The following is a 13,246-nucleotide window of genomic DNA, read 5'->3' on the forward strand; positions in this document are numbered from 1 at the left end:
AAATAAATAAAATAAAAGATAGATAAATAAATAAAATAAGTCTTTAAAGTAATAATAATAATAAAGCAATTTTAGCTCAGAAGTCAGAGGGCCTGGGTTTGGATCCTTGCCCACCTGTGGCTAACCATGTGAAACAAAGCAAATCTCAGGTTCTCTGAGCTGTAGGGTTTCAACAGCGCAACCCACTGCTGAGACCTGCGTGGTGGATAGAGTGAGGCAGAGAGCATATACTAAGGTGCACTGACCCATTGGCTCCCGCTGAGTTCATCCGCCCCCTGTACACTGCACACAGCTAATGCGGTCAGAGGGAGAGGGAGGGCAGGAGGATCTTAAGTTCCAGGCCGGTGAAGCCACAGAGAGGTATGAGGGAGCATGGGCGAGAAGAAGAAAGAGGAGGAAATGAGATGACGGAGGGGAACTGAGGAGAGAGGAAGAGATGAGGAGAGGGAAGAGGAGAGGGGATAGGAGAAGAGTGGGGGAGGAGAAAGGAGGACAAGGGAAAAGGAAGGGGGGTGGTAGCTTGTTTGGTTGGGAAGGCCGATAAAATGACCCCTAGTACCCTTCCCAAGCCCAGCACCTCGGGCCTTTGGGTTGAAGAGCGGCCATCCCCAGCCCACGTTTGCCTGGCTTTCTCCATCCCAGCTGGGAAGGGAGGCAGAGTGAGGGAGGACGGATGAGGCCCAGCGGTGGGAACTCGATGGCCCTGATGTTGATAGTGCAGATGGGCAGGCTCTGGCCACTGTTGCACAGAGGAAATAGTGAAGGGCAGAGGTGAGGGTGAGAATCTACTCTCTCCAGAGCGCTCAGGTGGGTGACCAGGCCAGTCTCCTTGTAAGCTGGTAGCTCATGCCTATAATCTTTATCCTCAGCTCCAAAGCAAGTTTGGGGCTGCATGAGACTCTGTCATGCACAACAAAACTAAATTCACCTTGGACCCCAAATCTTCCCACCCATTCCCTCAGCTTTCCAACTTGCCCTCCCTTCAGCTGCCCTCGAAGCAAATTGTCTTAGGGTTACTACTGCTGTGATGAACACTGGCTAAAGAAACTTGTTTATTCTGCTCACACTTCCACATCACTGTTCATCATCAAAGGAAGTCAGGACAGGAACTCCAGCAGGGCAGGAACCTGGAGGCAGGAGCTGATGCAGAAGCCATGGAGGAGTGCTGCTTACTGGCTTGCTCTCCATGGCTTGCTCAGCCTTATTTGTTTTTTTAATTTTCTGATACAATACATCCCGGCCAAAGCCTCCCCTCCATCCATTCCTCCCCCGCATCTCCTCTCCCCAAGATCCACTCCTCCATTTCCCTTCAGAAAAGGGCAGGCCTCCCAGGGATATCAACCAAACACAGCATAACAAGTTACAGTAAGACTAGGCACAAACCCTCATATCAAGGCTGGATGAGGCAACCCAGTAGGAGGAGAAGGGTCCCAAGAGCAGGTGAAAGAGTCAGAGACACCCCCACTCCCACTGTTAGGAGTCCCACAAACAGCCCAAGTTAACAGCGTGTATGCAGAGGGCCTGGCAGACCCACGCAGGCTCCACGATTGCCACTTCAGTCTTGGAAAGCCACTATGAGCCCTGCTTAGCTGATTCTGTGAGCTGTGTTCTCATGGTGTCCTCGACCTCTCTGGCTCCTGCAATCCTTCCTCTCTATCTTCTGCGGGGCTCCCCAAGCTCCGCCTAATATTTGGGTGTGGGTCTCTGCATCTGCTCCCACCAGTTGCTGGATGAAGCCTCTCTGATGACGATCGGGCTAGGCACAGATCTATGAGTATATCAGAATATCATTAGGAAACATATCACTGAATTTTTTTTTTGTCAGTCATGTTTGGTGTAGCAGGAATCTTAGAGAGTCTTATTAATAAAATCAAACCCAGAGCCAGTTATTGGGGTGAAATGCTGGATGGTCAGAGAGACAGAACAAACCACAGCTAACCTCACCTGGCCAACTTCTCAGCTGATCTTGTTTCCTCAGACTGGAAGCCTCTGTGTCCTCATCCAGAATGAATCTCAGCTGAACTGTGCTGCTAGAAGTCTGAAAGCTTAACCAGCCAAATGCTTCTAGTTCCTGGTCCTCACGCCTTATATACCTTTCTGCTTTCTACCATCACTCCCTGGAATTAAAGGCTCACTTCTTGGGATTAAAGGCATGTGTCACCATGCCCGGTCATTTCCAATGTGGCCTTGAACTCACAGAGATCCAGAGGGATTTCTATCTCTGGAATGCTAGGGTTAAAGGTGTGAGTGCCACCATTTTCTAGCCTTTGTATTTAGTGGCTGTTCTGTCTCTGACCCCAGATAAGTTTATTAGGGTGCACAATATTTTGGGGAACACAATACCACCACAGTTTGGTTCCATCCTAGGTCTCTGAGCCATCTAGCTTCCTGTTCCTGGCCATCCACAGCCCACCTTCTTATAGAACCCAGGACTATCAGCCCAGGGATGGCGCCACCCACAATGGACTGGGCCCTCCCCCATTGATCAGTAATAAAGAAAACGCCGTACAGCTGGATCTCATGGAGTCATTTACTCAACTGAGGCTCCTTCCTCTTTGATACTAGCTTGTGTCAATTTCACATAAAACCAGTCAGTACATAAATATATCCTCATCCCAGATTAGCACACTACTGAAGACTCCACGGTGGAGTCCATAGGGCCATCTTAGAGAGGAAGTCCTAAAGAAGGCAGGGAAAGCCTTTAAGGAGAGGGTGCAGGGCAGGACAGGGAACAGGGTGTCAGTGTATCTGGAGTGCATCATCTCACAGGAACACCACAAGCAAACCTTCGGAGGCCAGGATTCAGAAGGACCCTCTAGTGTCCGTGCTCCAGGGTCCTGGGTGACAGCAGCTATGAGACAACCCAGCTCTTTTTTTACACCCCTGCCCCTGAGTGGCTCTCCAGAGAAACAGGGGTAATTGGGGTTTACAAGAATTTCAGCTCTTCACCAGGTATGCCCCAAACTGGAGAGAAAGGTGTCTTGAGCTAGGCCATGAGCCTCGGGAAGCAGAGGGTCGGACAGGATAGACAGACATTATTGAGGAAATAAGACAAAACACAGGCCTGCAGAGCTGGGGAAAGACCCAAGCAGGAAAGGGAAGGGTGGAGGCGTAGGGGTGCAGTCTGGAAGGGTTGTTGTGGGGCAGGAGGCCTGAGGCAGTACTCCCCATCCCCCACCCCGGGAGGGGGCTGCAAATTAAAATGAGTGTGTGGCCCTCGGACAGACCTGGGATCTGGGTGGGGCTCGGGAGCACAGTGTGGGGCCACATTGTGTTCACGGTGTCTTGAGGCCAAGCAAGGCAAGGATGAACAAGAGGTAAATCGAGTCTCAGAGCCTCCCAGTCGGGCCCGTCTTCCCCTCCAATTACAGAGGACAACCCTAGCCCCTGCCGAGCTCCTGGACACAGGGCCTTTCCGAATGGTGGGGCTTCTCCATTTGCACATCATGAAGCAAGCCCGCTGGTAAGGAGCACACCCCCCAGCCCCCTCCCGTCTCTTCCCATCTCTCTTCCGTGGGTCTGTCTCTTCATGCAGCTGAGGATCACCTTGATTCTCCTGCTCCTACTTCTCAAGAACTGGCTTACCGGAGTTTATATGCCTCCATAGCTGGCTTGTGGGGAGCTGGGGGTGGAACCCAGGGGTTCCTGCATTCTAGGCAAGGACTCTAGCAACTGAGTTGCAGCCTCAGCCTGAGGCCCTGTCTGTTTTTTTGTTTGCTTGTTTGTTTTGTTTTTTTAAAGCTTCATATGGCCAGGCAGATCTCTGTGAGTTCGAGGCCAGCCTGGTCTACAGAGTGAGTTCCAGGACAGGCACCAAAACTACACAGAGAAACCCTGTCTTGAAAAAACAAAACAAAACAAAACAAAAACCCCAAAATTTCGTGTGTTGCTTGTTTTTTGAGGCAAGGTTTCTCTGTGTATCCCTGGCTGTCTTGGAACTCACTCTGTGGACCAAGCTGGCCTTGAACTCAGAGATCCACCTGCCTCTGCCTCCTGAGTGCTGGGACTAAGGGTGTGCACCACCATGCCCAGCTGTATTTATTTATTCATTGATTTACGTTAAAAACATATTTTTAAAGATTTATTTATTTATGTGCATGTGAATGTAGGTGCCTGCGGAGGCAAGAAGGAGGTGTCAGAGTCCCTGGAACTAGGGTTTAGGTGGTTGTGAGCTGCCTAATATGGGTGCTGAGAACCAAACCCCGTCCTCTGTAAGATGGGTCAGTCCAAGCCCTTAACCACTGAGCCAACTTTAGCCCAGATGGTGTCTCGATGCAACGGACCAGAAAGAATGGGTCAGGTGGTGGCTCAGAGCTGTCCTGTGACGGCACGAACCATTCCATCTCAGAGATACGCCTGAGCACAAGTGCATGTGTACATGCACAAGCCTGCACACAGAAGCATGCATGGATGCAGGCTGCACTTCTGCCTTGCTCCTGCCCTGTCTTCCTCAAAGGCTTCCTGCAATAGCCCTGTCTTTGTCTTCCTGTCCAAGATGGCCCCACTGTGTGGGCTCCATGAAGACATCTTCGCTGGGGCACTAGTCAGGATGAGGATATATTTGCACTGGGTGGGTGGGTGGGGCAGGCCAGGGACAGGAAATGTGTCTCCATGGCACAGCCGCACCTTCCTGGGAGGAGGAGGGGGCGAAGACCTCCCTATGATCCCTCCCCCTCTCCTTTGTCCCCCTGGAGAGGACAAGCAGGCTTGCCAAGTCTTCTGCAGGCCCTGCTTCCCTTGGGCCCGGCTCGGGACCTCTCAGCAGCACCACAGCTGAGCAGCCATCAGGGAAGGCAGTTGTATGGTGACTAGAGCAGAAATGGGTGCGGACGGGCCCAGAGCAGCACCAGATGGCCAGTCCGTCTGGTCCCACCTGTGGGTGCCTTCGGCCTTTCTCCTTTTCTGTATCCGGGAGCGGGGCCCAGGGAGCGTGGGGGCCTGCGAGCAGCCAGAGAGTCCCACCCTTCTGGTCTTGACCTGCCTCTGTCTGGAGGACCTAGATTTGCATGGCCCCAAACGCCTGTGCTTTGTGTTCCCCAGGAGGCACAGGAAAGGTGTGGTGGTAGCAGCAGGAGGCAGAGGGGAAGAGTCCCTGGGGAAGGGTTGTTGGGATTCAGCAGGCCATACCCAGCTGGGTGTCCTTAGGTGAGGGCAGTGCTGAGTTTGGAGACCCGGGTGGCAGGGAAGTAAGAGTCCTGTGGATACATCAAAGTCCAAAGAGTCTAATCAGGGCCCTGGATAAGGAGCAGGATCCGGACCTGATCCAAAAGTCCCAAGCTAAACATTGATAATGAGCTCAGGACCATCTGGCGAGGCCTAGGCCTTGCCACCAACCCCCAGGGAAGCCTCAGCTGGGTGGCCCTGCCAGGCTTGCCCTGCCAAGCTTGCTTGGGTCTGTATGGGTGTGCCTGGCTCTTTCTAAGATCAGGTGTGCTTGTGGTGGCTTCCTGGGATGTGATGGGGCCAGGGATGTGTCCAAGGAGAAGAATGGAGAGCCTGCATGGGAAATTTCCTGAGAGATGCCCTTGACAAGAATGGGAAGACAACTCAGATATGGAGGTTCTAGCTCTGTACAGAATGAGAAACTGAGGCCTGGAGCAGGCAAGGGACTGATGGCCTCAGAGGGTCTTCATGTTCTACACGGGGACAGCACAAGAAGGATCCAGAGGCCTCAAGTGACCCCATAGGTGTTCTGTCAGAAGCTCCCCTTGGGGACCTGCTTTCTGAAATATGCAGGGTGCAGAGACCCTCCCCGTCTCTAGAGTAGCTGAAGCTGTGGCCCTGATGGCTGAGGAGGAGTTCCCAGAGGCCTCTATGCTGGAGTCCCTCAGGCCTACTGTGGACATCACTGTGGTCTCAGCCTTAGCATTGCTACCCTAGTTTCTGAAGTCCAAGGTGTCCTGCTGCTGCCACCCAGGCTGTCCTCGGACAGCAGAGGTCAGATTGGAGGTTCGGGCTGCTGATGTGGAGCCCCACAGAGCCATGCCTGGCCTCCAGGACAGCGAGGGTATGGCAGAGGACACGCTCCGGCTCCAGGGATGGGACACAAGTGTCCAGGGTTTGTCCTCTGGGTCTCTTGCTAGGATCTGTTCCTTCCCCCATATTCCCTCTCCACTTCGGGAAGTGAACCCTTCTTCCAGTCCCAAGCCTCAGAGGCCTCCTCACTTCTCTCCTCCACTCACAGCCTCTGGGTCCCTACAGCAATGTGGGCATCATTGGTCAGCGTCCCATTAGGTTTACCATCTCAGTGGAGGGGAGGTGTCAGCATACAGAATCAGGGCACAAACATTTAGTTCCTTAACAACTCCCGACTTCTGCCTCCGCCCCACTCCCTCCTCAGCCCTGCCATCCACCCCAGTTACACGCTATGTCACATGGCTTCTGCTCAGGACCCTCCAAAAGCATCCTACTGCTCTTGGATAAAGTCCACCTGCCACTGGCCCATGTGTCCTGTTTCTGTAACCCCAGCCCGTGTCTTCCTCTCTCTGCAACAGGCTTCCCTGGTCTTTTCTGACCCTTCTTCCAAGAACTCAAGTCTGTTTGTCCCATGCCTACCAGGACCTTTGCACCTGCAATTCCCTCTGCCTGGAATTTCCTTCCCTCAGCTATTCCTCAGTCTGTCTTGCCACCCACATCTCTGCTCCAATCTAACCTCCCCGAGGTCATTCTTGACAGTGGAATGCAGGACTGTGAGGGCGAGGTCTCATCGTCTGCATCAAGGCGAGGTCCCCAGCCAAGTGCCTAGTACCCTAGCAGGTAAATGCTCAATAAATAGTTTGTTGGATGGATTGATGGATGAGCAATTGCACTGGACTGAACCCCAAGCCTCCTCACCACCCACAGCCTGGCCCCCGAAGGCCATTCACAGGTACACGGATCCATATTCCATAGACCACAGAGGGAGGTCGCCCCTAATTTCCCTGCTCACCCCAAGCCCCTCCTCAGCGCCTCCCCACCTACTTCTTCATTCCAGGCTCTCCTCTCTCAGCAGGCCAATTGCAGGCCCACACCCTCCTCTCCTTCCCCAAATCTACAAGATCAGGGCCCACCTCCTTCAGGAACGCTCCCGTATCAGCTGGCTGTTGCTATGAAAACCACAACAAGGCTAAGCTCATGCCGTGTATCAGTAGCCACTGAGAATTTTATGTGCCTTTGTGTGTGTGTGTGTGTGTGTGTGTGTGTGTGTGTGTGTGTGTGTGTGTGTGTGTAGCACGCGCTTGCATGCACACGTGTGTGAGGGATGGGTGCACGTGTGTAATTCTTGGCTCCAGTGGATGTCCGATGTCTTCCTTAATTTTTGTCTAGATTGATTTCTGAGACAGGCTCTCTCACTGAACTGGAGCTCACTGATGCTGCTAAAATGACTGGCCAGCAAACTCCAGCGATCCCCCTGTCTCTGCCTCCCTGGTACTGGGAATGCAGGTGTACTGCCACACTTGGCTATTTATGTAGTTGCCGGGGATTGAGCTTACATGTATGCAGCCAGTATTTCTACCCACTCAGCCATCTCAGTTCTCATGTGCATTTTTTTATTTTACTCAGCATTTTTCTAGGTACCAATCATTCCCCATAACAGATGAAGAAATGGCTTCAGAGTGGTTGAGGGGTATGCCTGAGGACCCCAGCTGTCAGAGACAGGGGCACATCTTCCATAACCCTGGGCTTTTAAAGCTTCTTTTCTCCACCTAGACAAAAGCTTTGGGGAGTCTGAGGCTTTGTTAGGGCTTACCTCACACAGTCCATTTGTATCCTGGACGTCCAATGTTTACTTGGGAAATCAAGGCCACTGTACCTGTGTACACTGGACCTCACCCCCCATGTATCAATCTGTTGATATGTTCCTAGGCAAAGGGAGACAAGGAGCCTCCGGGAACACCTGGTACCTCTTCCCCACCCCCATCCTGCAGGCCGATGCCCTCCATCCATAGCCTCAGCTCCTCCTAACACTGCAGGGCTGCTCCCGTCCAGTGCCCAGAGTCCAGAGCAGAGCAACCGTCTCACTGACCACATTCCTTCCCTGGTGAGTGAGAGGCTTTGGTTCTCATCTCTCCCTGCCTCACTCTGTCTGGGACTAACCTGGGGGAAACTGGGGCAGGCTGAAGGACGGACAGCAGGAGGAAGGAAGCAGCAGGAAGAGTCTCCCCCACAGCCTGGCCCCCCAGGGCTGAAGAAAGGGACAGGGAAGACACAGCCACCAAGGTCACAGGTTCAGTGGGAGCGCCACATCCTGCACTGTTTGAAAACAGTGATCATGGTAATAACACCTCACATCTGGCACGAGAGTGATGCCCTTGACCCCCCTGACCTCCCAGGTCCTCTCCAGGGCATTCTGCCAGCAGTGTTCATCCTGGAGAAACAGGGCCCGGAGAGGTGTCTGTCTACCCAAAGAGCAGGACAGGAGACAGAGAAGGTGCCACTGTGACCAGGGTGCTGTCCTGCCCATCCACAGCACAGAATGAACCAGGGCCACTAACAGGGATACTGAAGCCAGACTCTCATGGCCCAGCCCCTGTGAAGACACCCTTCCCAGGCCCTTTCTGAAACCCGAGTCCCCATGCCTAGCGTCTGTCATCTCCATGCCCATAGCAAGAACCAGTGCCACTCAATCCCAGGGCGTACTCAGAGGGCTGAGAGGCAATAACACCTGGATGCAGGGACCATTCAGAGTTTGATTTGCCAAGAACTCCTAAGCCAGATGGAGTTGGGGACAAGGATCTTGGCAGGTGTTTATATGGAAGAAGAGAGGATGGTTTCAGGCCAGGTTGGAGTTCCCAAGAACCGGGAGTAAAATGAACACCTAGGCTCTGTGTTGGTTGAATTGCAATGTCCAAAACAGGGCAGTGCCTGGTTGGAGGTAAGTGAAGGTCAGGCCTGGGTGCTGCTTTCGGCCACGGCTCAAACAAGAGCTCAGAAGGCATCCTGGGAAGAACCAAATGCAGGTGACGGTGGCACCAGACACCGCTTACTGAGCACCTAACTGCAAGCCAGTGGCATGGTTAATGTTGGCGGGACAGACATTTTCTCATGTGACTCTTGCAATAATTCCTGGAGGGAGGGACTATTATTATCCCTGTGTGACCGGCGAAGAAACGGACGCCAGGTGGTCAAATGGTGCCACCGAGTCTCAGGGCTCAGCACCCTGGGCAGACAGGTCTGCCTTGGTCACTGGGTGGAGAGGAGAGAGGACCTCTGAGGTGGCGACCCTGTCCCTGGAAGGGCTTGCACGGACTGGATGACAGACTGGTGAAGGGACCTGGCAGGCACACATGTGCTGGGATTCCAGCTGGTTGCCACAGTTAATCCTTTTTTGGGGGGCGGAGGTTTAGTTTCTTGAGACAGCATTTCTCTGTGTAGTCCTGATTGTTCTAGAACTCACTCTGTAGTCCATGCTGGCCTCAAATGCAGAAATCTGCCTGCCTCTGCCCTGAGTGCTGGGATTAAAGGTGTGTGCCACCACCTGGTGGTTAATCCAGTTTTTAAGATTTTCTTTTACTGTGGTGGTGGTGGTGGTACATATCTTTAATCCTAGTACCTGGGAGGCAGGGGTAGGCAGATCTCTGTGAGTTCGAGGCCAGCCTGGTCTACAGAGCAAGTTCCAGGACAGGCTCCAAAGCTACACAGAGAAATCCTGTCTCAAAAAGCCAAAAAATTAAAATTAAAGTAAAAAAAAATTGCATTTATTTACGTCTGTGTTACATGTATGTGTGCCCACAGAGGCAGGGGAGAGGGTGCCAGATCCTCTGGAGCTGTAGTTACATGAGGTGTGAGCTGACCAACATGGATGCTGGGAACTGAACTTGGCTGTTCTGCGTGAGCAGGATGTGCTCTTAATCGCCAAGCCATCTCCCAGCCCTGTGCTGGTCAACCTTGATTGCCAACCTGACCAAGTTTAAAATCACCTAGGGGACAGACTTTGGGGAATGTCTGCGAGGGAGTCTCTAGGTTGGCTAGCTGAGGTAGGAAGGAGGAAGGTATGACCCACCATACATGTGGGCAGCACTGGTCATGGGTTGGGGTCCGGAGACAGGACAAGGAGGAAGTGAGCTGACGACCATCAGCTCCTCACTGAATGGATGCCGCAGAAGCCGCCCTTCTTCCGTGAACCACAAACTGTGAGCCACACCCTTCCATCATCTGCTTTTGTCAGGTTTTTTTTGTTGTTGTTGGTTTTGGTTTTGGGTTTTTTTTTTTTTTTTTTTTTTTTTTTTTTGGTTTTTTGACACAGGTTTCTCTTTAGCTTTGGAGCCTGTCCTGGAACTCACTCTGTAGCCCAGGCTGGCCTCAAACTCACAGAGATCCGCCTGGCTCTGCCTCCCGAGTGCTGGGATTAAAGGCGTGCGCCACCACCCGGCTTTGTCAGGTATTTTTGTCACAGCAACGACCTGTAACTAATACTTCTGGGCTGGGATATGGCAGCCTGCTCACCCTGGCCCAGCTCTTCTCCACCACACACTGCCATGGCTTTTAGCATGACCCTTTCCCTCTAGTAGGATCTCACTTTAAGGTACTTGTCGGAGCACCCAGTGCTCAGGATCCTTTAACCTGACCTGACCTGAGAGGTCCTCCTACCCACAAGGAGAAATCAGGGCAGGCAAGGTCAAGCCTCCCACACACCTGCCCTGACCCCTTCCGTGGACAGAGGGAGCTGTCCCTGAGGATGTACAAGAGAGCAGGAGCGGGGTGGGTCTGCGGGTGCTGGACAGGCTGGGAGGAGCAGGGGCCTGGAATTTCAAAGGCTTTCTAAGTGGGGGGCACTGGAATGTGGTTCTACGAAGAACGGAGTCATTTGGGCATGGGGAGCGGTTCCCAGTGAGGCCGGGCCTGGCCCAGAGCAGGGGTGGGATGGGGTAGGAAAGACACGCGGCTGGCATGCAGCCCCGGTACAAGCCCGTTATTAACTCTTAGCCTGAGGTGAGACTCTTCACCTCCCGGCCTGTTTCCTCTCCTGGACACAGCGATAACAAAACCTGCCCGGTGAGGCCTGGCAGAGATAAATGGTCTCAGCCTCTGTGGAAAGCCGCGCTGTGTGCATTCGGTGAGGCCTTGTTATTACACAGGGGAGGGCCTCTCCGGTCTGACCTGAAATGTCACTCAGACAGGATGCTGGATCCTGTCCTTTCCTGAGGGAAGCCCAGGGGGCCAGCGGCGCCTGTTTCTAAAGAAGGGAGTGTTCAGCCGCTAATGTTGGCTGATGATTTTTGGACGGCATGGCTGATTCCATCTACGCTCCAGCCCTGACTGTTGAGGGACAGGTCCCACCACAAGGGCAGCTGTTGCCCTCCTGGGCACGGCGCCCATTCGCCTGTCCATCCCTTCCTGTAGGAAAGCAGTGTTCCCACACTCTACCCTGTCCCGGGGAGAGGAACGTTCCCGGAGTAGATGTGGGTCAGAGGCACAGGGGGAAGGCTGAGGTCCCCACTGGGCTGGGGTCCCCGTTTCTGGGCCTGTGTCTTGGACTTTGCCACTGAAGCGATGGTGGCTGGTTCTGGGGGACCCAGGGAGTCAGAGCAGCCTTTGGAACCCAGAAAACAAGGACAAGGCTCTCTAAAGGAATGCAGCAAGTCTGAAGTGGGGGGCCTCAGGAGTGGGGCCAACTGTTGTCGTCGTCCTCAGGAACAGCTGGGCTCCTTGCTTTTCAGACAGGACCTTACTATGTATCTTGGCCGGGCTGGATTTGCTGTGCAGACCAGGCTTGAATAAAACTCAGAGGTCCGCTTGCATCTACCTCCAACGTGCTGGGACTAAAGGTGCACGGCACCACGCTTGAAATCTGTCTACTTTCTAAGTGGAACCCCGTTCATCATCTGGCTGGCTACGTGTCCCATTAGCTCCGCATCTTCCAGGAGCAGAGTGAGGTCCACTTGTTTAACCTGCAGAGTGGCGGAGCCAGGGACAGAATCTGGTCTCTTGACTACAGCAGCCTCTGGCCACCCCTCGGCAGTGTGGAGGAATCTGGAGGACTGCGGGTGTAGGTTCAGCATGGACTGCTTGCCCTGGGTTCCATTCCCACAGGGGTAGAGGGAGAGAAAAAGGACAGGAGACAGGGGTGGAGGGTGGTGGTGAGGGTGGGGGTGGGAAGCCAGTCTGTCAGCATGGACCCTTAACTGTTGAAGTGTGGCTAGGGTCCCAAGGCCTGATCCTGGCACAGCCGTATCTCCTGTGTGCCCGCCCCCCCCCCCCCCCCCCCCCCGCCTCAGTGGACCTTCCTGTGTATCAGTGGACCTTCCTGTGTATAGACACAAGCCCTCCTGACTAGAGGCCGCAAGAACAGAGGTGTGTGCTGGAGGACACAGGAGTAGAGGCTGCAGAGGCCAGGAACACCGGCCACAGTGCCAGAGTGAGTCTGTTCTGCAGTTATCCTCCGGTTCAGAGATCAACAGGGCAGGGGAGGGAGAAGGGCCTGTGGCCAGCAGCTCCTGGGTAAGGCCGCAACTGCTCTGGGATCCTGCCGGCCCCGCTTAAGGGGACTCTCTCAATCCTGCTGTGACCAGCCCTCCTTGTCTGTTTAGAAAGTGTAAGTAACATCCACGGTCAGGAGGGCGTTCTCAGTCTACTCTCCACACAGAAGAGGTCCAAGAAGAGAGGCCAGACAGAGGCAGAGGGAAGGCAGTGAGCCCCATCCTGGGCTGCTGCCTTGATGAAGAGGGCCACATGCTCACTGCACAGGACGGGGAGCTGGCACACAGAGTGCCCAGAGAAAAGAACCGTCTATAGGTCTTGGGCGAACTGGCTCTCATCCTGTCTTAGGCTTCAGGGAGGAGGCACAAACAGCCTGAGGAAGAATGGAGTCCCTGCCACAAGAGGGCACCAGGTGGCCTGAATGATGGGGGTTGGCAGGAGGTCTGCTGGGCCCGCTGGCCTTGAAGAGTGGTAGAGACCCCTGGGTGCCCCATCCTGGGGTGGTTCTCCAGGAAAGCCTTGAATGACAAGCTGGAAGGCTAGTCATCTGTCATACGGTTTTCCTTGGGCTATTTCTGGGATTTTAGCAAAATCCTGTGTGAAGGTTCTGGCCTGGGCTCGCTGTGCTGGGGGTAGGCTGTGGTCTACCTTTGGGCCAACATACTAAGATAGCAGTAGTCCCTAGGGCTTCCCTGAGGGGCCCCAGAGGAGGAGAGTCTTGTGAAATGGTTCTCCTCCTCCCCCTGGTCCACGCTAGCCTGTGAGGTGAGTTTCACCTCCAGGTCCCTTCTCCATCTGGGCTCCCAGCAATTGGGGTCTTGTTTTGCAAGAGCTCGTCCACCCCTGG

This window comes from Peromyscus leucopus, chromosome 16_21, assembly GCF_004664715.2.
Source record: "Peromyscus leucopus breed LL Stock chromosome 16_21, UCI_PerLeu_2.1, whole genome shotgun sequence".
In the NCBI taxonomy this organism is placed as follows: domain Eukaryota; kingdom Metazoa; phylum Chordata; class Mammalia; order Rodentia; family Cricetidae; genus Peromyscus; species Peromyscus leucopus.